This window comes from Semicossyphus pulcher, unplaced genomic scaffold (assembly GCF_022749685.1).
Source record: "Semicossyphus pulcher isolate SPU_LCO1_2020_fin unplaced genomic scaffold, fSemPul1.0.p SCAF_20, whole genome shotgun sequence".
Lineage (NCBI taxonomy): Eukaryota > Metazoa > Chordata > Actinopteri > Labriformes > Labridae > Semicossyphus > Semicossyphus pulcher.
In genome coordinates, this window is record NW_027211694.1 from 14747614 (window position 1) to 14773928 (window position 26315).

Here is a 26315-nt window from a genome sequence, read left to right on the forward strand (position 1 = left end):
TTCATATAAGTACTTTCTAAAGGAACCAGGCTAGCTCCTTCTCCCTTCTTCAGTCCTAATGCTTAACTAACAATTTCCTTGTTAGCTTAGCATACTTATATAAGAATGGTATTGATTATTTACCTCTCAGCATGAATTCAAATAATTCCTTTATCAAAGAGCCAGGCTAGCTCTTTCTCCTCTCTTCAGTCCATATGCTAAACTAACAATTTCCTGGTTAGCTTTTACTGATATAAGTATCGTATTGATTACTTACCTCTCAGCATGAATTCAAATAAGTACATTTTCCTTCATGCTCCTTTAGGTATATTCCTTTTTGTTTGTGCACGGATTTGAGGTCTCTGAAGCTAGTTTCTTTTACATTTGCTAGCTGTATGCCATACTCTTCTTGCTACTTTACTCCATGCATGGACTTCCAGTACAGAATAAATTTGCACATATAGTACACAGAGAGCAAAAAAAGGCCCAGACATCCTTCCCTCAGACAAAACAACCCAATGTTTAATTCTCCTGTTTCCTTTTGACACAGCCAAAGGCAGCATAATGGGCCTATTACAGGCTACCTGCATCATGCCTAATTCATCGGGGTGGTTTCACTGTGTTCCTTATTCAGCAGCCTCCTCATCCTCCTGGTTCAAAGCAGCAGCAGCCAACAGGGGAGAAACCCCCACTCGGGTCCCCTATGTCTGGACTGGCACTTCATCGGATAGTGACCCCTCACTTCTGCAGGACGGAGGTGAGGATCTGGGGACGGATGAGGAGAGGAGGGGAGAGGACCTGTGTGACTCAGTCCAAATGGAGCGTCTTGTGGTTATCCCTCTAATACAGACTATTATGTGGTCCCACCACTGACACTAATGGGATGTTACAACGATTTAAAATGATTTAATGGCTCCCAGGTTGGGGCCCCTAATGGCCCTCTTTATACGCCAATGCGTATTATGAATGGCAATGACAGTGTTGTGAAGTGCCTCTGTTTCTTTCGCTTTCTTTCCCCTCTTTTTTTTAGCTGCTGCTCAGGCAGTGTGACAGGTGTCGTTGTGTGCGCTGACAGGACTGCAGACACTGCGGTGAGTCAGTGGATGGTTGACGGACTCCTTATAGGCGCCCATAGTGTAGCAGGAGTGTTCATTATATTTCTTATCGCACACTTCTTCACGGATGCGCACCAAACCACGGGCCCAATGATTTGTTTGTTTTGTCTGTTGAAAAAAATCTGATATATGGTTAAAAAAAGAGCAAAAACTAGCTAGAATGTTTAAAAAATAGAGATTTTCAAAATAAAACCATTCTATTAGATGGTTTTAGTTCTCCAATATAAGTAATAACTTTCAGATCAAGCACCTAGTGATTCTTGGAGTGTATCGATTTTAACGTAAGATGCTGCATTCCAAATGTTATTCTAGTAAACTTGAAAGTATTGGCGAGAAAATATACATAAAGTAATACAAAATAAAAGCACTTTTTATGCATAGTAGACTCTTTCTCGTGCTATGCTTTGTCAAATAAAACTATGTAGCTCCCCTGCATAATAAGCGGCCTTCATGAAACAAATTAAAACTATCACTGCAACTCTATCCGGCAATCAAGCTACCACAATAGGAAAGAACTTAAGAGGAGGCATAATTAATGACTTTAATTTTGAAATCCTCTCTCCTCTTCTCCTCCCATTCTCCCATCATGCCTCCTCTCCAGTCCTCGTGGACATTTCAGAGTGTGGATTAAACATATTGATCACTAACACATAGCCGGGCGGAGAGGTTAAGCAAATTGCTCATCCCGTGCCACTCGATAACGAGTCCCCTTCCTCGAAGAAACTCCAGCTTCCTGCAGATATTTGTATTAAAAAGAGAACGGGACTCCTCTGGCCTTCCAGAACCTACTTTCTTCCCCTACTATGATGTCTCTTGATGGCCTGGATAGCCTGTGATCCCTGCTCTTATCCCCTGAAAACCCTGGGACATTACACCCAAGCTGTCCAGTAGGCGTTCCTCGGGGCACAAAACGAATCAGGGGTTTGCTTATATGTATGCATGTGAGGGTGTGCGCACAGTCGTGTGCACGTGTGTCTTTAGGAGTGCTTGTGTGTGAGACAGAAAGAGAGCCCAGAGGATTGACAGCTCTAGCAGTCATTACACGCTGGATTGAATGCTAGATTAGTCCAAAGTGGCTCAGGGTCAAGCGGCTGCCTGCTCCCTTTTGGCACTCAATGACTTTAATACCCGCTACTGTATTAGTCAATTACTTCAAAGGCTGCGCTGCCCTCTCGTTACCTCTCCCACACTCCTGACTCCATACCTTCTCAAGCACCAATATAATATTTTGACGGTTATATATTACTAATCCTGTATGGATGTGGCATGACTGCGAACATTGATATTTGGCAATGCCCAGGTAAAACCCATCGAACATAGAGCTCTTTTTTAGACTGAGTCAGTTATAACAAAAAAAGATCTCTCTCGCTTTTGTCCGTTGAAGTGCTTCGGGAAAAAACAGATTGTTAGTGTGAAACAGTTTATTTTCTCAACTGTTTTAATTACTGACTTTTTTATAAATCTCTGACTCACTTTAAACTCTGCACTACAAACACACCCAGTGGGGTAAAGCTGGCTGGAGTTCCTACAGGGATGGGGTCAAGAGTACCACATACTTTAGCCACTTAAAAGAGTCCTACATATAAACAAATATTTCAGTTTAAGTGTACACTGTATTTTTCGTTTTAGTCACCACTTCACATTGACGTCAGACAGCCGTGTATACTTACGCATGCAGCGCACAGTATCACAACAGCTGTGTGGGACTGCGGTTTGTAGAAGAGACAACAAACAATAGAAAATACAATATAATGAAAATGACAAAATGCTCCAGCCTGACTCCATTCCACGAGTAGGATCACGATAATCCTGATGTTTTTTGGTTTAAAGTATCCCTTTCCTGCTCAAATGTTTTAAACAACACAAACTGGAGGAGCTAATAACTTACATATAGGATCTTTGCACATAAGAGTATAGATTTAAATGGAGGAATTCATTGGGAAATTTCCTAATGATTCATATGAAAACTAACTGATTATAACCTTTTAAAAATTTGCTATCTTTGTTCTTACATAGTATTCTGCAGCACAAACAATAACATTATACAAAATCCCTGAGCTTTAAAGTTTGCCTGATTCTGACCATCCAAACATCACCTGATCGTTCTGTCAAAGGATCACGCTCCTCCGCTCTCCGCGTCCCTGCTATTCTCTCTGTCCATCACGGCTGCTCTCCTCCCATTAGCTCTGATGTTAAATTGCTCTTGTGTGATTGTGTCATCGGGCTCTCCCTTCCCTTTCTCTCGGGTGACTGATATGACCTTTAGGTACACCGACTGACAATTACTGTCACGGAGAAATTGAATTATTAGCTTTCTCTGCCAACAGAGCCGCAGGTAGGTGGTTGGTAGTTGAGAGTAAATGCTGTAATTACTTAGCTAAATTGCCATATTATATTTTTCGCCACTTCCTTTTTCTCTTTCATTCTTCCTCGTGAGTGATATAAAAGCAGGGTGAAAAAGAAAAGCGAAGGTGGTGAGCTTATGAAAGAGTGATTTTAAATGTAAAACTTTCAGGATGTTGATTGTCATTAGGAACAAGTTTAAGATGTCTAGATTGAGGTCAAAGGTCACATACTGTCCTTGCTTTTTGTCTCTTTACTTGGTCAATCTGACTTTCTCTCTCTACGTCCCTCTCCTCGTTTCTCCTCTGCATCCCTCTACACACACTAGCACACTCACACACACACACTGGATCGGCCAGGCTGAACGTAATTATTTTCTCCCTCTGCTCCGGTTCTGAGCGAGCAAGTGGTTTTCTTTGCTTAGCAGCTTGTATCGCGGCCTGTCAGATCCCGCAGTTTGATTACAGTATCGAGCTATTTAGCCGAAGCCTAAACTGCGCTGTCGTTAATTAACCGCCGTTTGAGGACGACGGATGACTGCGAGGGCCTTCGGAGGTCACATGGCCTCCTCAGGAAGGATGTGAGGTTTAAAGACGTAGGGGAAAAAAAAGAGGGTGATACACATGACAGTAAGAAAGGAGGCCCCTTGTTTTCTACACCCATCCCCTGGTGTTGTCATCCCCGCGTGCACATCTGTATTAACCTTTTCATCTCCTCTCTAAATACACAGCTGCATGCACAGAAGCACCAATATACATACATTCATCATCAGCGTAAACACTCATTAAAATGAAAACTTCCGGGCGCTCATATTGCCTTCACACTGTTTGCCTTATCTTAAATGTCAAAAGGTGTTCTCATTAGAGCATTTGTAATTAGCGGCCATTGTATGAGAATAATGAATGTGTTTTTACAGTGAATGCAAATCATTATTACTCACTTTAAATGAAGTCTGTGGACATACTATGGGAGCATAGGAGCAATGCATTGTTGTGTTTTAGTTTTCATCCCCCTTCTGGAGGTTTTAAATCTGCTCAACATGTAAATTGTTGTTTTAATGTTGAGTTCAGAAAGATGTTGTCATATACTTTCGTATTCGTGGGTCTAATTATATGTTAAAGAATAAGGTAAGCAATTTACATAGCTTAATTTAAGCTGTTTTGATCTTAACCAATGTATTTGATTGATGCTAGTCATTGTCATTAGTCATTTTTTTAAGGTATATGTACAGCGAAAAATAGAGTATTGTTGCTTATAAAAAAAAAAAAAAAAAGGCTTTTGCGGTTCCAAAAGGAGTTGTGCACAATCTGTAAATCGCCATAATTGATGACTGAAGTGATGTCACTTGAGTCCATGTTGTTCAGGTCAATAAATTGTAAATGTAAAGATTCTGAGTTAGACACTTGTGAGCTAACCATACCTCTTTAGCCTGCTCAATATCTCAGCTTGAAGCTAACTTTTAGAGGCTACATTAGCCGCTACTAGCATAAAATAATCCAGAACTCTTACCAAAGATTCGTATGGTTTGTAGTTAAACAGATGTGAGCTAACCATCCCTCTTTAGCCTGCTCAATATCTCAGCTTGAAGCTAACTTTTAGATGCTACATTAGCCGCTACTAGCATAAAATATCCAGAACTCTTACCAAAGATTTGTATGGTTTTGAGTTAAACAGATGTGAGCTAACCATATCTCTTTAGCCTGCTCAATATCTAAGCTTGAAGCTAACTTTTAGATGCTACATTAGTTGCTACTGGCATAAAGTTATCCAGAACTCTTACCAAAGATTCTTATGGTTTGGAGTTAGACAGATGCGAGCTAACCATACCTCTTTAGCCCACCCAATATCTCAGCTTGAAGCTAACAGTTAGAGGCTACGTTAGCCGCTACTAGTTGAAACTTCTACCAGACTGTCTGTGTTTAAGTTGCATTTAGGGGTGTTAAGTTCAGGGCAGGAAAAGAAAAATTCCACTGCTGTCATATTTTTGTATCTGTGGGTATAATGTGATCTTCTGATATATTCATTATATACATATATATATATGTCATTTGAGTGTTTGTGGATCAGGTCAAGAAATTGTAAACGTAAAGATTCTTAGGGTTTGGAGTGAGACAGATGTGAGCTAACCATATGTACTTAGCCTGCTCTGTACCTCTGCTTGAAGCTAACAGTTAGAGGCTACGTTAGCCGCTTCTAGCATAAAATATCCAAAACTTCAACCAGACTGTCGGTGGTTGAGTTGAATTGTGACACTTGGGGTGACTATGATTGCAAAAAGGACCAACAAAAGGCACATTAGGTAAGGGGTCACCAGTTGTGATGTTGATTTAAGTGTCCTGCTTTGATAACGTGCTACCTATAAACTAATGATTATTGTGCAGTTAATCGTACAACTCTTCAAGAATTGAGTGGCTATATGGCTTTGCAACTGGAAATATGGCCTAATGTATGAGACGGTGTACTCTCATACTCTGCATAAGATGACGGATTGATATTGTCAGTTACTCTTTGTAACAAATGCTGAAAAATCAGCTAAGATTTTACAGACCTTATCGATTTTTCTGTTGATTCACTTGAAGGCATCTAAAATAAATGTGCTATGCATCTTGGCTCGTTACACGGCGGTAAAGACTGTGAGAGAAGTGCAAAGCGAGACGGGGAAGGGGGCAGAAGATGAAAGACCAAGACGGTGTTTTATTCCATCAGCTATCATGTACAGTTGAAAAAGGTAGGAGCGAAATATTTGAGTAAAAATTTGGAGGTTAAGACGAGGCAAGGGATGTGATTGAGAGAAGACGCAGTACATGAAAAGAGAGATGAAGAGGAGCGTTTGTATGATTTTTCTTCCTTAAGGTCGAGGCTGCTCAACCATTATAAAAAGGGGACAATTTGCACGCGCCATAAAGGACATTTATGCTCATTGCTGCGTCCCAGCAGAACCCCATTGCTCTTTGTTTTAATTGTCCGTGAACAAGGCATTGTTCTGCAAGATCAGGGTCTGGAGAAAATTTCCTCAAACTCGCTCATTGTTACAGGGAACACATTATAGGGCCTTCATTATTTTCACTCTGATATAAAGAATATGTTATTTGAATTTACATAATTCTCAGAGCAGCTGCAAAGCCACGTCTATAAATAGCTTTTATTCAACTTGAGTACAGATTCAAATGAAGGGAGAGAGTCATAATCTCTACAATGTTGTATCTTTGTCTCGCGCTCGTAGTATTTCCACACACACTAAAAGCGCACAATAACCACTCTTTTTGTACTTTGTTATGCAGGTCAAAATCACCCATTTCATCATGAACATTCGCCCAGCAGCCAATGAGAAGATTAGTTTGTTGTTCGCTTGTAACACAGATGACTTTGTGCCGACTTTGTGGCGCTCTAAATGAAGTTGTTTTGTAGAACATTTTGGTTTGTCCCACTTTCCAGCGCTCAACTTGTTTCTGAGATTGGCCTGGAGGTGCGGTGACGCCGGCTTCCCTCCAGCTCAAACACACACAGTCCCACATCCACACACTCCCGAGCAAACACAGACAAAACCACACACAACCCCTTCCTCTAACACGCACTTATCTTTGCCCTGAAGTTTGGTTAAAAGTGTTTTATAAGCTGCTTCTGCTTGGCTTGCGTAGCTGCGCCTGAGGACGTCGAGTTGATCAATGTGCCATCAAACACAGAGGCACGACTAACGGCGGCGCATGACTGACTCCAAGTCGACTGCTTGGCGTGAAATAAATCTATTTTGTGGGTTTTTGGAGGCACAATGCTAAAAAAAAACTCTGTTTTTGCTTGCTCGAGGAACTACTTTTTCAGGAGTCCAGTTTCATTACACTTGATTTTGGCACAGGAGTCCAAAAAGGAAGGATGTGATATATTAATCCCAAAAGAACAATATAAAAAATGAACCCTTGTTAATGCTAAATGTTGTTGGTGTGTGGCCCTGAGTGCAGAACAGTCCCTCTGTTATTCAGTAGCAACCAACAGTCAAGTTTATATGCTTTGGGGGTTATTTCACGACTTCTTCTTCTCCCATGGCCGGACCACGCTACCATGCGCTACCGTATCCATAAACCCAGCCTGCGGTCTCTCACCTCTCGCCTCTCGTTCCTCATAGTATTAATAATACAAAGGCATCCATAAAGTGGGAGCCGTGCTTGTATTAAAACAGCACCGGCCCGGGATATATCCAAGGTCGCCACAAGGCTGAACTGTTATTCTCCCACCGGTCATTCCGACTGAAGCGCTTATTTCTCCCTTTTTTTTAAATATGCAATGAGTGAGCCGTGAGAGATTTCTTCGGGTTGCGCCGCACATAACCTTTTTATTCAACAGCGATGTCATCTGCATTCTTTGTTGTGTTAAGAAGAGTTAAATGACCACTCGGGATGGCTACGGTCTGACCTTTAACCCCCGAGGATAATGAGTGAGATGGGTAGCGTCAGGTATAATAGACTGTTCAGGTTGATCGTATAGCGAAGAGGGCAAGCAGGCCTCTCGTGCTCTTTCTCTTTTCCTCGTTGGTAAAGATGATGCAGACACTGAGGAGCAATTACAGAGCGAAACAGACTTCCATTTCCATCTGACAATGGAGTTAAAAAGGCCCCGGCCTCCTCGCTTAGGCATGCAGACGGACAGAGACTTACAGGAAGCAGGAGAGGAGGGGACAAAGGCCAACAGCAAGCAGCATCTATTCTCAGACTAATGGTGCGCGCAGGTTTAAAAATACGATCTCGAAAATGAATTTCATGATGTTTCTATTATTCATTAATTCAGGAAGTGAGGGAGGAAGAGGCAGGCAGGCGTGATTATTGATTACGATGCTGAAAATATAATGATCTCGATATGAGGATTGAGATTTCCTCATACATTTGGTGGCCCCCCTTCGACTGTCACAACTCTCTGTCTGTCTCTGTCTCCGAAAAGGGCACATTCGTTGTATCCGTGCTGTTGTGTCAGGACGATGTGTGAAAGAATAGACCCCCTTCTCCCCCTCTTCCAACATTTTAAACAATCACATGCCGAGGAATTCATTTGTCTTGGTTTGGCTTTGTCTCAGAGGTGACACACAAGCGGGGGCGGCTCCTTTTGTTGCTTAAAATTGATGCCGCTAACAGTGTAATAAAAACGTCCAAAACTTGCGACGCTGTTTGAGGAAGAGCTCCTTTTGTTCCTGGAAGAAGCTCTTGTACAGAGGAGATAACTGCAGGCTGTGTTGGTGGCAAGATTAATATGTTACCCAGTTAGACCGGGTGTGTTTTCTTACTCGGGCTATATCTCTGGTGTCAACATCAGAGCTCCTCCTTTGTATTTTCTCACTTTGAATTGAGGCCTTGATTGTGCTCATTCTACTGAACCGGTAAACACAAGAGTGGGCCGACAGATAACATATTTATCTTGCTGTGGCTTGCTTTGGTGCCGAATAATACTGCTGCCAAGGGCTTTTAAATACTCCACAGTGAGGGACTAACCTCATTTTATCATTAAAGGTTGAGTTTCTTCCTGATAACGATACCTATACTTGAGTCATGGCCGATACAGCGTTCCCCTCCAGCACTCGTGCAATAAAAATATACATAACATTGGTGGGAAAACACTGATTGCTAACATTTTGACTAGCATCAAAGTGTTTGTTATTTTTATACGATAATTAAATTCAAACAAGTACATTGTTGGGGGGCGGATTGGTAGTGGCGTTGTATCAGTGATACTGGCATACTCCCCAAACCCAATGCCGCATTTTAAGGCAGCATGGGAGGCCGACATCTTTACCATTGTCTGTCCTGCTATCGATATCAGTACTGGTATCTGTATCAATACTGCTACTGGTATTGATATTGATGGTATCAACTGGTACTGGTATCGGTACTGATATCAACCAGTACTGGTATCGGTATCAATAGCAGTATGGTATTAATACTTCTACCAGCACTGATATCAATGCCATACCAGTATCATACTGGTATTGATATCAGTATTGGTATGGATATTAGTACTGGTATCGTTGCCGATCTCAATACCATACCAATATTGGTGCTGGTATCCATACTAATATTGGTATGGATGTCAGTACTGGTATTGGTACTGATATCAATACCATACCAGTATCGGTACTGGTATCCATACCAATATTGAGATGGATATCAGTACTGGTTTTGGTGCTGATATCAAATCCACATCGATACCAGTACCGATACTAGTAAGATTATCGTCTTCCCATGCTACCTAAAATGTGACACTGGGTTTGTGGAGTACGCCAGTATCACTGATACAGTACCACAACCAATTAGCCCCCCCAAAATTAACTGGTTTGAAGTAAATAATCATAATAATAACAGCAGAGAGTGTAATGTTAGTCAAAGTTAGCATTATGTTAGCAATCAGTGTATTGATAATGCCAATACTGGTCTAGATATCAGTACTGGTATCGGTATCGGAACAATTCCAGTTTAAAATCATGAGGTTAGTTGAATGTGATATATCTGAGTAAAGAAAGCAGAGTGATGCTTTTTACAGTCATTTATTTATTTATTTACTTTTTTTTTTGTCTCATGACTAACGGTAACCCGACACGGCTGAATTACTGAACTGTGTCTGACGACTAATGAGAGAAATTTCCCCGGAGAATCTTTATCTATTGCTCCTCAGAGAGCACCTTGGGGACTCGCTCTCTCCTGTCTGTCACCTCCACACACACACACACACACCAAGTCCATCCCCCCACCTCTCAACTCCGCTCTACCCCTCTGCTGTCTGCCCATCATCCCCTCTTCGCCCCCTCCGCCACCTCTCTCACCCATTGACACCCCTGTTTCCTCTAACACTATCATGTAGCACAGCCATTTCACTTTTGCACCTTGCAATTAAAACCAGAGGAGAGGCGGAGGAAAAGAATACTCTTATACTTCCAACCCCTCCTCCTCCTCCTCCTCGTCCTATCTGCAACATAACCTTTCAGGATTCCTTTTTTTATCTTTTTTCCCCCCTCATACGTGCGATACACATGTACACGCTACGTGTTAGAAATTCCGAGTTTACGAGAATGGCAGGCATGGAATTAATTAACAAAGGAAATCTCACCACGGCTTTCAGCTGAGGTAGATAATTTCAGCTTTTTAGTTTCTGCTCGTATGATCGCAGGTGGAGGCGGATGTGGCGAACACAATAATAAGAGAGGTAAGAAGTGAGAGTTGTTGTGCCAACTCCAGAAGCAAAGAGTCTGATTTAACTCTTGTAGACAACGTGTCTGTTCGGAGAAGTGGTTTTACTGCACAGAAGTCTTATCCACCATCACACAAACACACACACAGATCACTCTCAGATGAGCACACACACGTGCAGTCGCGCAGCCTCACACACACACACACACACACACACACACACACACACACACACACACACACACACACACCTGTGAAGTCAAAGAAGTCTTTGATCTTTGGTGTTGCCGCGCTGACCTCTTCGGGATCCTCCCCCAGCTCTCTTGTGGGATTGTGTGCGTGTTTGGCCTAACTGGTGTGTGGAAGAAAAAAGTTTTACAACCAAATATTGTTACAGTAAAGGTCAAGTGTTTAATTCTTAAATTAAAGTAACACATTGCAGAGCCATGCTGTCTGCCTGCTTTATTCAGTAAGACTATTTTTTGTGTATTTTTTAAGATAAAGGAAGCTTTTGAATGACGGCACACACGTTTTAAGGCTTAAAAAAATGACTGAAATTATATTTTCATCTGTTAAGGATGACGATCAGCTCAATAAGACTATCCACATGTGGAAAACATTGTCTGTTTTATGTGTCATCCAAAGTTGTTCAGAGTAATTGGGACAGATGACCCAGGAAATGACATTTCTGAAACAGGCCTTCTTCGTAACCAGACGCATCTGTGTTCTAATACATGTGACAGTGATCCATGGTGTGTTTGGATGGAAGAAACCGGTCAACAAACAGTAAAACTGCAAACTGTAATCTACCCACACACACATGCGTGTACACAAGCATTCACGCACACCCAAGGCCCAGTGGGAAAACATCATCACACATGGAGTCAGAGGTCACGGCTCTGTAAACAACAGCTCCTGATTAGTCTTACATTACTGTTCAATTTTTTATTTGTTCCAAATTGGAAATCTGAGCGTATACTTCCTCCTCCTCCTCCTCATATGCCACAGTTCCTTGATATTAAACATGGATTAGCAATGTCGAAGCTCACACTGGCCAGACATGAAGCAGTATGGGTAAGGGAGGGAGGGGGGACGTTGCTCTTCCCCGTAGAGGCCATTGATTTCCAGGCTACTTACGCCCTGTTTGTATGTACGGACACACTGGAGGGTAAGCTTGTTAAATGTGAAGTGCATCACCTGTCATTCGCAGGTCCCCGTCTCATCTGACTGGGGCTTATCATCGCACAAACACACACACACGCACACACACACATACACAGAGAGTGGAATCTGGCCTTTTTGCGAATCAAACCGAGATATGACATCTTCTGACTGTATCAAGGTCCCATCTATGACATCAGGCTGTTACTTCTTGAACACAAGAGGACACAGACTAAATAGGGTGATCATGAGCCTGCCATTCTTCTTCTGGGCCTCTAATAGATGTAGCAGCAGTTTTATTTTCATTCAAATGACGCACTGACAGTGTCCGGTAATAGACTGGATCTAGTATTCTGGCTTATAGGGTTGCTGACGAGGGCACTCGCACTGCAACAGCCCAAACAGTTTCCATTAGAAGGAACAGGCTGCAAATTCAGAAACGCCTGCAAAGGTCCAAAACACGTGCAACGACAGAAATGCACTTGCTGCAAAAAAAGTGCATTGTTTCTGTATTTGCAGCACATATATTTCATTTGCAGCATGTTTCCGTCGTTGCACGTGTTTTGGGCTTTTGCATGTGTTTTTGAATTTGCATCGTTTCTGAATTTGCAGCGTGATTGCCCTTGTCGGCCACCGCAGGCTTACTCTTAAACTACAGGAATTCTATAACTACTAGAATAGTTATGGAAATAATTCTGCTGCTCATACACCAATATATAATCTAAGAATAAATAGATTTGTGTGCTTTGATGTTATGATAGTTAAGCCATGTCAATGACGGAGGCCCCTGCCTCTTGCCCAATGACTGCTGGGATAGGCTCCAGCACCCCCACGACCCTGCGGTATAGATGATGGCTGGATGGACGGATGTTATGATAAGTAATGCAAAAGCCGCTTGTAGGGGTTTCAAATACCCCTTTCCCACCAAAATTAGCACGTCGTCGCAGGTTTTTCAGACCCGGGAAGACCCGCTAATAAATGCCGATTGTCTCTTTTCCCATTGCCAGTGAAGTATACTCCTTGCGGTCTCTTTTCTGCCCGACGTAACAGATGCGCCGGAAACCTGTCGTCGTATTTCTTCTTCCCCTCGGATCAGAAGAAGCTGTCTCACCTCACTGTCTTGCCAGTGTTGCCACATCTTGCATCGAAACGTAGAAAGAATTTCGCCATTGTATGTTGTTCTTCTGTATTTACGCGACAGCAGACGGAACTTCAATGCGCGTCAAAGCATCACACCGGAAAGGGGGTGGAGATTCGGGTGTTGACCCGGGTTTTGGGTTCCCGTCATTGCCAGGTCAATTACCCGGGTCTACTGCAGAGTCATTTGACCCGGGTCTGAATGTCGATTGTAACCTTTCCCACTAAGCTGGTTGTTAACGGGTGTTAGCGGGTTTTTTGACCAGTTGGAAAGCGGCTAAATAAACATCAGGAGACCAAATTTATGTCGCAGTCATACGTTACTTAATCAACCACAGAACTTGCACATACAAGATTGTATTCAATCATATGCAACCTTTTCTTTATTGAATAAAAATGAATTAATAGTTAATATGTATTTAGAAACAAACCTTTATGGACATGTATGACATGCATTGACCCTAAAATTCCAATCCAGTCAACCTGGCCTTCACACAAATAGACGCTAAAATGCAGGAAAACAAACTTCAGAAAGCAACATCAGTTTTAGTTAGCATAAAACTGGAATGAAAATAATATGCTCTGTGTTCTGCTCTAAGTGCGCTCCAATGAACCAGGCATCGGGTGGTCTTGTTGGGGCAATTTCCTCCTTGGTTTTACCGCAAAACTGTGTATTGTGATTCAAAATTATGCTTAAGTCCAATCAAGCCGCCATCATTTCTAAGTGCATCTTGTCCTTACAAAAGATACTTTGACTTAAGCCCAAAACTCCTCATGAGTGAAAGAAATTTTTATTATGTCTGTCAGCTTCTGAGCAAGAAATCAAACTTTGTATTCCTCATAACGGGATCGTATCCAGTCTGAGTCCTGAGCGATAGCCCAGGTGATTACAGTCTGTAGTCGGCTCCAGCTTATTATGCCAAAACATCACTGGGCCCTTCTCCAAATATATCATAAATAATTATTACAGAGTGCATGTTCAGTGCTCTGGGCCATGGATACAACTTGTTTAGTTTCAAACACACCCCAATCAATACGAGCCTGTCATCTAAAATTTATGAGAACACCAGCTTGTATTTTATTTATTTATTTATTTATTTATTTCATTTGGCTGCTTGCGTTCAGCCTCTTGTTCTTAGCTAATCTTGTGTGTGTGTGTGTGTGTGTGTGTGTGTGTGTGTGTGTGTGCTGTAAATGCGCGTGTGAATCTTAGAAATTGTGCATACCTTTGTGTGCATGCAGCTGTGTGTGTGTGTATGTGTAAGCAGCTTGGTCCAGCAGGCAGCGCCACCCGAGGGACCCCGGAATTATGGATTGAGGACAGGAGTCTTGCGATGATTGACAGCCGCATTCCGTTGGAGGTGATTAGGTGCGCGAGGCCCAAAGAAAACAGACATGATGGAAATTTCAACATCCCCACTCTAATTTCTGCTGTGGGTAATTATGATACATGATGATCTGCAGACATCATTGGCCACACAGTCCGCTGTGCTCAATCTCCCCTGCTCGAGCTGTCTCTCGTCTTCTCCCTCCACCTCAGCAAACCACACACACACACAGGCAAACACACACTTCCATACAAACTAGTTGAATAAAAAACGGGGGTAATGAAATTATTTTATTGCAGTTTGTTCTTCAGTAAACGTATTTAATATTTAATATCAACCAGTTTTACAGTGAAAGTTCCATATTTTGAGAAACAAGCTTGTTTTAAATTGTAACCAGAACCAAAGGCTAGTTAGCTTAGCTTAGCATAAAGACTGGAAAAACCTAGCCTAGCAATGTCCAAAGCCTACAAAATCAACCAACAAGCATCTTTGAAGCTCAATTATTAACCCAAATTATGCTCAATTATATGTTTCTTGATACAGTTCTACAAAAACCTAAGTGTCAAGACAACAATTTGTTGTGAAAGTGTTGTTATGTACCAGAATGTGTTCTTCGCTAGCACCAGCAGAGGCTCCAGGAAGTCACTTGAAAATTGTGAGTTAGATTTTTTGTTCTGATAAAACAAAAAGATACAGCTATTGAGTTATAAAGGAGTGGGTAGGCAGATTCTATAACCTTTGGACGGAGCCAGGCTAGCTGTTTCCTTTCTTTATGCTAACCAAAGCTAACAAACTGCTAACTCCCCCTACTCGTGTAAAATTTGCACTGAAAGCATTTACCCAGTGTCCAAATCTTCATTTATTTCTTACTAAGAGTTAAATGAAAAGTTGGATACTACTCTCATAAATGCATCCTAATTATGTAGCTTGAGCCAACATGCGGATAGCTTAGCTTAGCATTAAGATTGGAAACTGGGAAACAGCTAGCCTGACTTGGTCCAAAGGTAATACAGTAAAATCAACCCAGCATCTCAAGATCTCTGACATTTTATGTTTCTTTTTTTATTTTGAATAGTGTTAATATGACAATTTGCTGTTTACTCTGTGTCATGTGCTGGAAAACATGTTGTTCGAGCAGCCAGCTGAAACTATAGGAAGTCACTTGCAAAGTGGTAAATTCTATCTAAGGACTTGCAACGGCTAAGGGTTGCAAGTCGACAGAGTTTAACTTTTTGACAGAGCCAGGCTAGCTGTTTCCTGTCTTCATGCTAATCTAGGCTAATCTACTGCTAGCTCGGGCTACTACAGATGTGAAATTGGTATTGAGCTTCTCATCTCACTCTTGGCAAGAAAACAGATGAGAACATTTACCCAAATATTCCTTTATTCTTTGTGGGAGTTACTTCAGAAACTGGACACCAGGTAGTTAGTTTAGCTTAGCATAAAGGCTGGAAACAACTGGCACGGTTCTGTCCCAATGTAACCATATCCACTCACCAGCACCTCTGAAACTCAATCATTAGCATTTAGACATTTTTTTTTATCATTTGAAAATATGTGACTCATGACAATATTGTTTTTTTGCTGGAAGATATGTGCCAGTATTTCTGTGCCGAACAGCCAGTAGGTTCAAGGAAATAATTTGTTCAAGAGTCAACTCTAATTTTTCTCATTTCTGTGTTTGGGTTGTTTTAACAGCAAGATATGACTCAGTCGGTTATTGAGCTTTAGCAGTGCGGATAGGCCGATTTATAACCGTCTGACAGAGCCAGGGTAGCTGTTTTCCACCCTTCATGCTAATTTAAGCTAACCACCTGCTATCTCTGGCACCTACAGATGTGAAACTGACTTCTTCTCCTTCTCACTCTTGGCAAGAAAGCAAATGATCACAATTTCCAAAATTAAACTGACCTGTAATCGAATGTGCAGAGCAGCTTATTGATGGTTAAACTAATCAGGGTGGAATGTAACTGGTGCATTAAATCACACCACGTCTGTTTCGACACACACGTCCACACCGGCAACATCTGTGGAAGCCACCAGTCTCGCATCATTGCTCCCGAGCCACAGTGGAAGTGTTATGATCTGAAAGTTACAATATTCCTCCCAACAGCCTCTCCTCTCTCATGTGCTGCACGTCCGGCTCTCTCTCTCCCCCCATGTCAGGTGCGTTTAGCATGGCTTTGAACGCCATGCCTCCATATTTTATTGAACACGTTGTTGGTTGATGCCAGATTCCTCCACAATGCCTGCCGATGGGTTCATGCATTAGAGATGTGAGCTTTGGACAGGGGGGCCGGCGGAGGATGGAAAGAAAATATATAAAAATACGAGGGGGGCCGGCTTGTGTTTCTCTCTGTTTTTTGCGGAGTGTAAAGAAGTCGTTGTTGTTTAGCATTTCGGTATAACTTCGTACCTGCTGCAGAGAAAAATCTATGAGTTCTCACAGAAGAGCTTTATGAGTGATTTCTCTGACTCCTTCACATTGACTTGTTTTCTTCTCTCTGCAGGTGTGCCGAGAAAAATGTTTCTTCTTCCTTGGATCTGTTCTCACTCTTTGACAGTGTGGGGTATTTGACCACCAGGAATTGTCTGACAGTTAGTTTAACTTCTCCTTTCCAAACTGTTGCTTTATCTTGTTATGACATTTCAGTCCAGAGAAAGAGAAACTGTATTAAAACACACCTGTAGTCACTCCGAGACATCTTTGTGACCTTTTGCTTCCACTCTTAAATATAGCATGTATAGGAATTGGCTTATTTGCATATCTAAGGTTAAGCCCAATTGGCCTTCATATACAGGAGGTGTGAAAATACTGATTAATCCCCCAAAGGGGTGGGTGTAAAACACATATCTGCAACCTCCTCATTGTGATGTGTAGCAATAAGAAAATTAGACACTGAAATGTGTCAGGCCTTAAATTAGCGCTCCATATGTTAGTGCCAATTCCAACAGTGGCACGTTGCAAAGGCCTCCACGCACAAGAGGCACCTCACTTGTTGTCAGACAGGGTCCTATCACCTCTGCATCACTTTTATTGCATTTGCATAAGATATTTTTTTAGGTGTTAGCCATTGAGTTTAGAATTGAGAGACTTTTTCACCATTTTTCTTTTGTTTTTAGGTCGCAAATTCTTCCAAAACATGTGAGTAGAATTCAGGGATCCAGGATTCCAGTTAGGGCTGCACAATTAATCGAATGTTAAACCTTGATCATGATTTTGGCTTCCTACAATTAAATAATTGATTGAAGGCGATATTGACATTTTAAATTCCCGTAGAAAACTCTGCTGCACATCAAATCAAGCGCTCCCTAAACTAGAGACTAGAGAAATTAGAGTGGAAGAGTAAACAACAGAGGCCGGTGTTTCAGTTCAACGACTGACCAAACTTTCAGTCGAATGTGTCTGTGGTTGTCGTAGTCACAGCAGTTGCTGAAAAAAAGCTGTCCTCGCAAATGCCTCTTTGTTGTTTTTCATTACGATCTCAAAATATACTGTTACATCTTTGAAGTGTTGTTGGTGCAAACGTGTCACGTAGGCGAGTGACGCTCAGTCACGTTGTGAACGCTGCTTGTTGTTACGCTAAAACAGGAAGAGAGCAAAGCACAAAACGAAACACCGGTCCCCCAAAACGGCTCGTCTGCGGTTTGTACTTTGGATTGAGTGATAATCTTGAACATTTGAATATAAATAAATGTCTGTTAGGTCCCAACTTATCACAAGCACGCCCAGTTAGTGACGCGCTTTCCATCACACAGCCGTGGTTGGTCTGCTAGAGAGGGTAGGCGGAGCTAAGCGGCTGCTTTTCCAGGTCTCTGCAAGTGTTGCGAGTAAACAGTAATCTACTATGGCTGAACAAACCAAGAAAAGATCGATGACTACAGATACAACTTCAATAATAAGTGATTAGATTAGCCATTAGAGGCGCTAAAGAGAACAAATCTGAAATCTTTACATCACAATCACAAACATCTTTAAGCAAGAAAAATACTCCTGTGTCAGTGCTGCAAAGCAACAGAAGTAAGTTGTTCAAATAGTTAAAAAAAACAGCCCAAAGTGCAGCATGGTGAGTGTATAAAGGCCATGAAGAGATGAAGTTACTGATCCAATTTGCCTCTATAGAAGATTCACCAAATTCAGGTAAAGAAGCTTTAAGTTTAGATTGATGCAAAATTTGTACATGAGCCAGAATGCAGCACAAACTGGAACTGAAATTGTTGCTCTGTTTATTTAAATGTGAAATTACATTAAAAAAATCTTCCTAATAATCGTGATCTCAATGTTGATCAACACAATCGTGATGATCATTTTGACCATAATCGTGCAGCCCCTTCTGCTTCAGCGTTGCCTGTAACTGTGGGGGCGTTCTTTGACGGCCGCAGCCAAACAGATGTTTCATTTCCAGCTAACAATGACACATCGAGGAATCTTAAGTTTATTTAAACACAATCTTCACATGACGTGCCCTCTCTCCCGCACCCAGCAGATTTATTTGAAACGAAACAGTTTGTGCTGATTCTCCCATTTACTCCTCAGCCTCCCCCTCAGTCCGGGGAGCAATAATCTGGCTTCCTGTAGACTAAACATAAAATTAAAAAGCAATCTGGCTGTGCCGTATGTTTTATAGAAATCTGAAAAAAAAAAAAAAAAAGAACTCACATCAGCGACTTTTACAGATAAAAGTGCCACGGCTCACCAAGTGAAAAGGCGGATAAAAAAATGAATATCTTTTTTTCCTCCTCCTTTTCGCCTTTGCATATGTTAGAGCGGCTTGATTAACGGCCGGGCCGTCCAAAAGCTAATTATTTTATTGAGTTGGGGGACGAGGCGGGATCCCACCCGGGGGATTTGGCTTTGGCTTTGGCTGCAAAATAGAAAAGGGCCCCACATACGATGTGTGATTTCTCCCTCCTCCCGGTGCCCGTCCTGCACGGTGACAGCAGGATGAGCCCCAGGTATGGGTGGTCTCATCTCTCGTCTATCAATAAGGAGCTTACTAGCCGTACTGGAAATGGGAGGGAATACAATACCGTTGCAATTTGATTTTAAGCCCCACAGGTCAATCTCCTGAACCCCCTTTTCAGGCACTTTCTTTTATCATTCTTCTTCCTTCATCCTTCAACTCTCTATTTTGCTTTCTCTACCTGAGTCTCTATCAGTCTTTTTTTTTAACTAAATGTCTCAATCATTCATTTTCACTCGTTTCTCGTCTTTGCTCTTTTGGCAGGCGGCGAGGGTTTGTGATTACATCGAAATTTGTAGAAGTCACAATTTCAGACTGAAAATATCAGAATGACGTTTCTGTCCTGCTTCCAAGCGGCTCAGCAATGGCTGTCGCATATGTCTCTCATTGTATCCATGTTATAACAGTTATTATTCATAACTTGGTATTTATATTTAATGTAAAAAACATCCTGAAAAGCATTGACTTATGTACATTATATAGCCCACAGGAGTTGTTTCTATGAAGGCAGTGCTCATACTTTGTCAACACTTCCCCTGTATCATTTTACCCTCCGCACTTAATCATATTGATGACGTTGTTTATAAAAACTGCTTCTATACACCCTGTGCATTACGATTTCACACACTTAAATCTGAGAGTTAAAGTGATAATCTCGACTATCTCAGTTTCGTTCTCTTTGGCGCCACCTATGGCAAACGGTAATTGCGGGATTCATCTGAGCGTTGAATTTGTTTCTTCTTCTTTGGATTTTCACTTATTTTTGAAGTTGTATCCGTAGTCATGGATCTGTCCTTTGTTTGTTCAGCCATGTAAATTACTGTTTACTTGCAACACTCGCAGAGACCGGAAAAGCAGCCTCGTAGCTCCGCCTACCCTCTCTGCCAGACCAACCACTGCTGGGTGATGGAAAACGCGTCACTAACTACGCGCCGCTTGTGATTTTTTCCACGACACCCAGTCTGTAATACTGCAAATGCAAAAGCTTTCATCAGTGGGCCATAGGCTCAATCGCCATCGTGTTACCTCATTCAGCGATAGATAGCAACTTAACAGACATTTATTTAAATGTAAATCTTCTAGATCATTACTTTAATGCAACGAAAGCAAGGGGGGAACAAAGTCAGTAATTGCTGACAAACAGCTTCAAGTGGGATTGGACAGAAAAAAGAAGCCTGTTATGTTTTGTTTCTTTATTTTTATTAACATCAACATCATCATTATCATCATCATACATATCCTAAACAACATCCTCAATATCATCATCATCAGTACCATCAATATCATTAAGTGTGGAGGCGTTGGGTCTTTAGCTGTCTCTTAAAGGTGAAAGGAGCTCTGCAGACCGAATGGAGTTCCACCACCGGGGGACTACTGAGGAGAAGAGTCCAGTTAGCGACCTAGGGCCCTGTTGTGATGGGATTACCAGGCCGCTTTCACAGGCAGAGCGCAGTGGGCGGGAGGGAGCGTAAACCTGGAAGAAGCTGTTTTTGTTGCGAGCAACATGGTTTTGAATTTGATGCGAGCGGCGACTGGGAGCCAGTGGAGGGATATGAACAGTGTACAACAAATTGTGACATTGTAATAAATGTTTAGCAGTGGAAAACTAGCTCAAGAAAAAGCACGCTCATCATACATCCATCAACCTGATGAAATCATTTTGATTTGCAGTTGTAACATGACAGCAAATGGAATAGTTCCAGGGGAGAGAGCTCATGCAAGGCACTATCAGTGCAAGTCCGCCTATAATCTCTGTCTGTGTGCAAGCATACATGCGCCTGCAGGCCTGCACATACTGTGTGCATGCTCCTGTGTGTTTGCGTGTGTGCCTGCATGTCTTTGTCTTTTGTCTGTGTCGCTGTATCACTAGTATCTGATTGACCTCGCACCCCTGTCAACAAGACGTGGCCCCTGGGCTGTGAGCTCAGAACACCTTCGTCGGCCCCTCTGTATCGAAGTCGGCGTGTGTGGTGGACAACAAATTGGCTCCTTCATGTCTCCCTCTCCAAATGCTAAGGTTAGGCTTTAATTGTGGCACCTGGGTTGGAAAAGCAGCCACGTTATAGACAAAATAGCATCGCTCGTGTCAGTGGACGTGTTGTGAATAGTTCACATAATACCAGTGTATACACAGTGGACACGGAGCCAGCCACCTTTGCTCCTCTCCCCTGTTCTCACTGAATAAGAATCTGACATAAATTCTGCACATATAAAATTAGTAAATGCCACTGTAGCCGTAGTTAAATATCACACAAACCCCGGGGGAGGGGGAGGGAGGGGCTGGAGGGGGGAGGAGGTGCTGGCAAGTTACCTTGGCCTATTTTTGTGTAGGGAGGGGGGGAAAGCCCGGAGGAGGGGAAGGGGAGTTTGACAAAAGGAGAGAAAGGGATTGCGGGAGGTTACAGAGAAAGGAAAGAAGGAGGGGAAAACATCTGTACGTCGTCAGAGAAGGTGGGGTAAGGGCTGCCTGCGACCGAACGTTGCTTTCAGACACGGAGCTGTCACGCTTCACACTCCTCCCCCGCTCTCCCCCCGCTGCTCTCCTTCCTTTCTTCATATTGAAACTATCAAATAAAACAGCTTCGTGCAGAAACCTCTTTCTTCAGCCTCTCATATGGCATCATTAGAGGTTAAGTGCAGTCTAATCTCTCCCCTAATAAAGTTACTTTGAAGTGAGGAAAGAGGGTGGAGTGGGGCCAGGGGTTGTTCACACAGACTATTTAGTGAATTAGTTCAGCCGAAGCATCACTTGTGACGGCTGGAACCCTGTTCAATGTAAAACCCTAACCAGCCTCGTACAGCTGTGTTGATCCTCCAAAGAATCTTATTATTCTTGTAAAATGCTGGTTCTTTCATTAAAAAAAATATACTTATAATTAAAAAAATGTGACAGCTGTATACTTGTAACGCTGTTTTGATTTGATATGAGTGCTAACGTTTTTGTATGGCCTGCTGCAGTACCCTAACTCCTAAGCTAAAAACAAGCTAGCACTTAGAAACAAGTTAAGCTAACCCTAGAGGAAGCTTATCTCGCAGCTACGCTTGATGTCCTGTCCAAAACAACTCTCATTTTAAACTTGTAAAGGCTTTATTTTGCGTTTCTACAAGTTTAAATTATCTTAATTTTAAGTTTAAATAAAATACAGCCCAAAAAGTTGTGATGGGAAAACAATAATAGCTAAAAAAAAAAGTACACTCTCAGCTAGCAGACAGGTTGTTTTTTTGCTACTGTCTTATGATTATGTTCTGGAAATCAGTTATTATTTGCTGCTTTAAAACAGTAGTTGCTTGTGGCAGCCATAATGCTCATTATCATTATGTAGGCTAACGTTTGGAGAAGAAAATGAAAGTGTTTTTGGGGGTGCTAATAAATAATGGTATCCGATCAGTGCATTAACTGCCATACTCGCAGATAACCGACACCAGTATCAGAACACCTCTACTTCCTGATATTTTCCTGCTACAGACACATGAAGTGTCCTTGGGCAAGATACTAGGGTATAGCCCATGGGTATGAATGGGTATAGATCTGATTGGAGATTGGCACTTAGGCCTTTGCCATCAGTGTGTGAATGTGACATGTAGTGTAAAAGCAGCTTTGAGTGGTTGGAAGACTAGAAAAGCGCTATAAGTACAGTCCCTTTACCATTTACCAAGTGGTGCCTTTTGTGATATTTGAGCTTGAGGAAGCCTTGGATTTATTTACACCCTTTCAAATTAATCCCACTCTGTCTCCACAGTTTAAGAAAGTCAGCTTTGTAACACCTCTTTTCATCAGTTTTTCCTATTTCCCGATCTCCCTTCCCTCCTTTCACTGAACATTATGTTCCCTCAATCCTTACATTGTTATACCAGCCTGTTGCCTCCCAGCCTGGCACTGGCATGGTACCAACACTGGGCGTGAATTCCCCTCCTCCTCATTAATTTACCAACAGATTACCGCAGACTGATCACAGATCACTGACAAGGGGGTGTTTACAACTGTTAAATGACAGCCATTAAAACCTTAATGTAGAGCAGAGCAGAGCTTGACTCGGCCCTGTTTGTCTGGCACACATGATGACACAGCAGCCGGCGTGTTGTTGGCATTCTGCCTTAATTGGAAGTCCTGGGCTGCAGCCAACAACAGCAGCCAAGATGCAACAGGTCGCAGACGCACACAGCCCTGCCAATGAACAAATATATGCACAAATGATGCATGCAAATTGTAAATATGTGTTCTAACAGGAAACGTTTTCAAGCTATTCCTTCATTAATAGAACATAAGGTACAATTTACCGTGTGACCGGTTATTGTTGGGGCAGCTTACCTGATACAACACAGCCCAATGTGGTAGTGATTTACAGAGTAAATGTTATTGCACTAGCATGCATCAACACCACATGTTTTCTGTGTCTTTTGTCTGAAATTTCGCTGGAAGGGGGCAAGATTCTTTTCTCCAAAGGGATCATGTTAAATTACTCCGAACCGTTTAGTGTCCAACGCACAAAATGGCGTTTCTCAACCATATGGAAATGTTTTCCTTGTTGATATACAGAATCTTTAACAAATGAGAATGGTTTGCAGCTGTGGTTTGTGTCGGTCTAAAGCTTAATGGCTTCAACGTGAGTTGTTTGCCCAATCCTAATGTAGCTCTCCGCCCAACAATACCTGTCTCAATGGGAAGTTTATGACTTCTTTATTTGATCCAGTTTGGGTAAACTGGCTGATGTATGAAGGGGGGGGGGGGGGATTTAAAGCTGCCATAAGAAAGTAGAACCATTGAATGTGAGGGGATTTAAAGGAGCCCAGCAGAGAGCTCAAATCAAGAAGTGTAAAGAACAATCAGTCGACTTGTCTGAAGGTTCTCAGTCATCCAGGTCATGGTCATGTGAATCTTAATCCAAATGGTGAAACATCTTCAACCAAGTCCAGTTGCCTTTTGGATTAAGCTTCGAATCAGTCGACTGTTGATGTAAAAAAATGATGATTAATAAAGTAACAATGTGTTGGAAGAGCATGGAAAGTAGATATGATACTAATAAGGAACACAATGTCACTTTGAAGCAAATAGTACCTTCAAGCCTGTTTCCTGTTTCCTGTTAGCTTGTTCGCGCTGTCGCCTCACAGCTAGAAGGTTCCTGGTTTGGACATACGGAGCCTTTCTGAGTGGATTTTGCATGTTCCCCCCGTGCATGCGAGGGTTCCCTCCGGGTACTCCGGCTTCCTCCCATAGTCCAAAGAAATGCTTTCCGGCTTGCTAGGTTAATTGGTGATTGGTTCTCTGTCTCTATGTGTCAGCCTTGCGACTGACTGGCAATCAGTCCAGTCTGGTCCAGTACCCCACCTCTCGCCCAAGCTGCTATAGATAATGGATTTGTTGATATTTGGAAGCCTATATTCTTCATTATACCATAGACTGTATATAAGAAGTGGATCTAGCCTCTAGTTTCAAACTCCATGTGGAAGTGCCTTATTCCTGCATTCTTTCTAATGGCCACTAAAAGGGCTTGTCAGCTGGTTGCAAAAAGAAGTCTGATGTATGAAACCAGATGTGAAAATCTCCCTACTTCTCAGTTGATTTATTACCCCAGTGGACATTTTACTGATGAGTTTATGCTCTTAATCGCTACCTTCATGTCTTCATCGACAAAGCATGACTTAATTTCGTAAATTATGGTCCTGTTTAGAGTAAAAGTCACGGTTGGCTATAAGGCATGGCTACCTGGATTGAGAAGTTGCTACCATTGAAACCTGAGACCTAACAATATGTGTCTCCCCTGTTGTCCAAATTTGGTCACTTCTGGTTCCAAATAACCAAATGGCGACGCCATGATGTTCAACCCAAAGCTTCAGAAGAGGGGTTCTCATACCAATGGTTGATGTCAAGCTAGCTAAGTCGGCTTATTTTACAAATTCTACGCGATAAAGCTAGGACTCTTTTTGGAGTGGCCACCTGGCGGCCTGTCAAACCTGACAGAGATGCAACAATGTATCCACCCTTTTTTTCCAAATATGGTGACTTGTGGTTTAAAAAAACATCGTGAAAATGGCAAAAATGACAAGCTCAAGGCATCAACAATGGTGTTGTCAGCCTTCTTTTAGACAGTCTATGGATTATACCCATTAGTGTGTGGCTGATTAACATTAAAACAATTCTGGAGCATCTCTTTTATGAATTAGCTTTGAACTACTGAACAGCTGGTAACCTGATAATCACTGAATTAAATGCACGTAGATCTTGTTAAAACAACAAATCATAACAGATGGATACCTATGAGGTGACTAATTCTCATCAGCTGCCACCTCAAAGAAGGTGAGATATCAGAATGCAAAGGGGGAGGGCTTGTGAAAGCAACGTTCCTTGTCAATCACTTCTAGCAAACTTGTTCCTGAAAGATGGATGAGAGGTGCTTTGATAGAGAGCAAAGAGGGGGAGCAGTATATTAAAATGTGTGCTCTGGGAAAGGTGATATACTGTCGGTGACCACCAAAAAATGTAGGCGAAGCGGTGACAAATTGCAATACTGCGCAAATGGACAAGTTTTTGAGAGGGCCCAATTTGTCGTCTCCAATAAAGGCCATTGGTGCTCAACAGTCTGGGCTCATTGCCCAACGGCGGGTTTGAGCCAAACTGATTGGATGTAATGTCTGACAGCTGTCGGGGGGAGGGGGGGCTACAAGAACTGAATCAACTTGTACGTGTCATGCCAAGTTTCTGTACATCAATATGTATAAGACGAAAAGAAAGGCCAAGAGGGCAAAGCTGCATTACAACATACCCATGACTGCCTGTTGTGGTAACAAGAGGCCCCATCTGGCGCAGCTTTAGGTTCCCCAGGCTCCCATGTGCAGAGGAAAGAGGAGGAGTGGGGGTACTACAGTATGTGAGGCTGGAGGGTAGGGTTGGTGGGGGTGTTGGTGGTTACAGAAGGGACACCCCAGGCTGTGGAGGCAGTTGGGTGAGAGAGTGTCTGGGTCGAGAGGGTCGACTCTGTGGACTAGCTCGGGGGCCTGGAGTGTGACAAATGGGTTAATGTGGTAGTGGTGGAGATGGGTGGGCATAACATCAGCCCTGTAGGATGGGTTTAGTGATTATATACTGTTATGTACAATATGTGTACCCTAGTCTAAGCATGTAGTGCT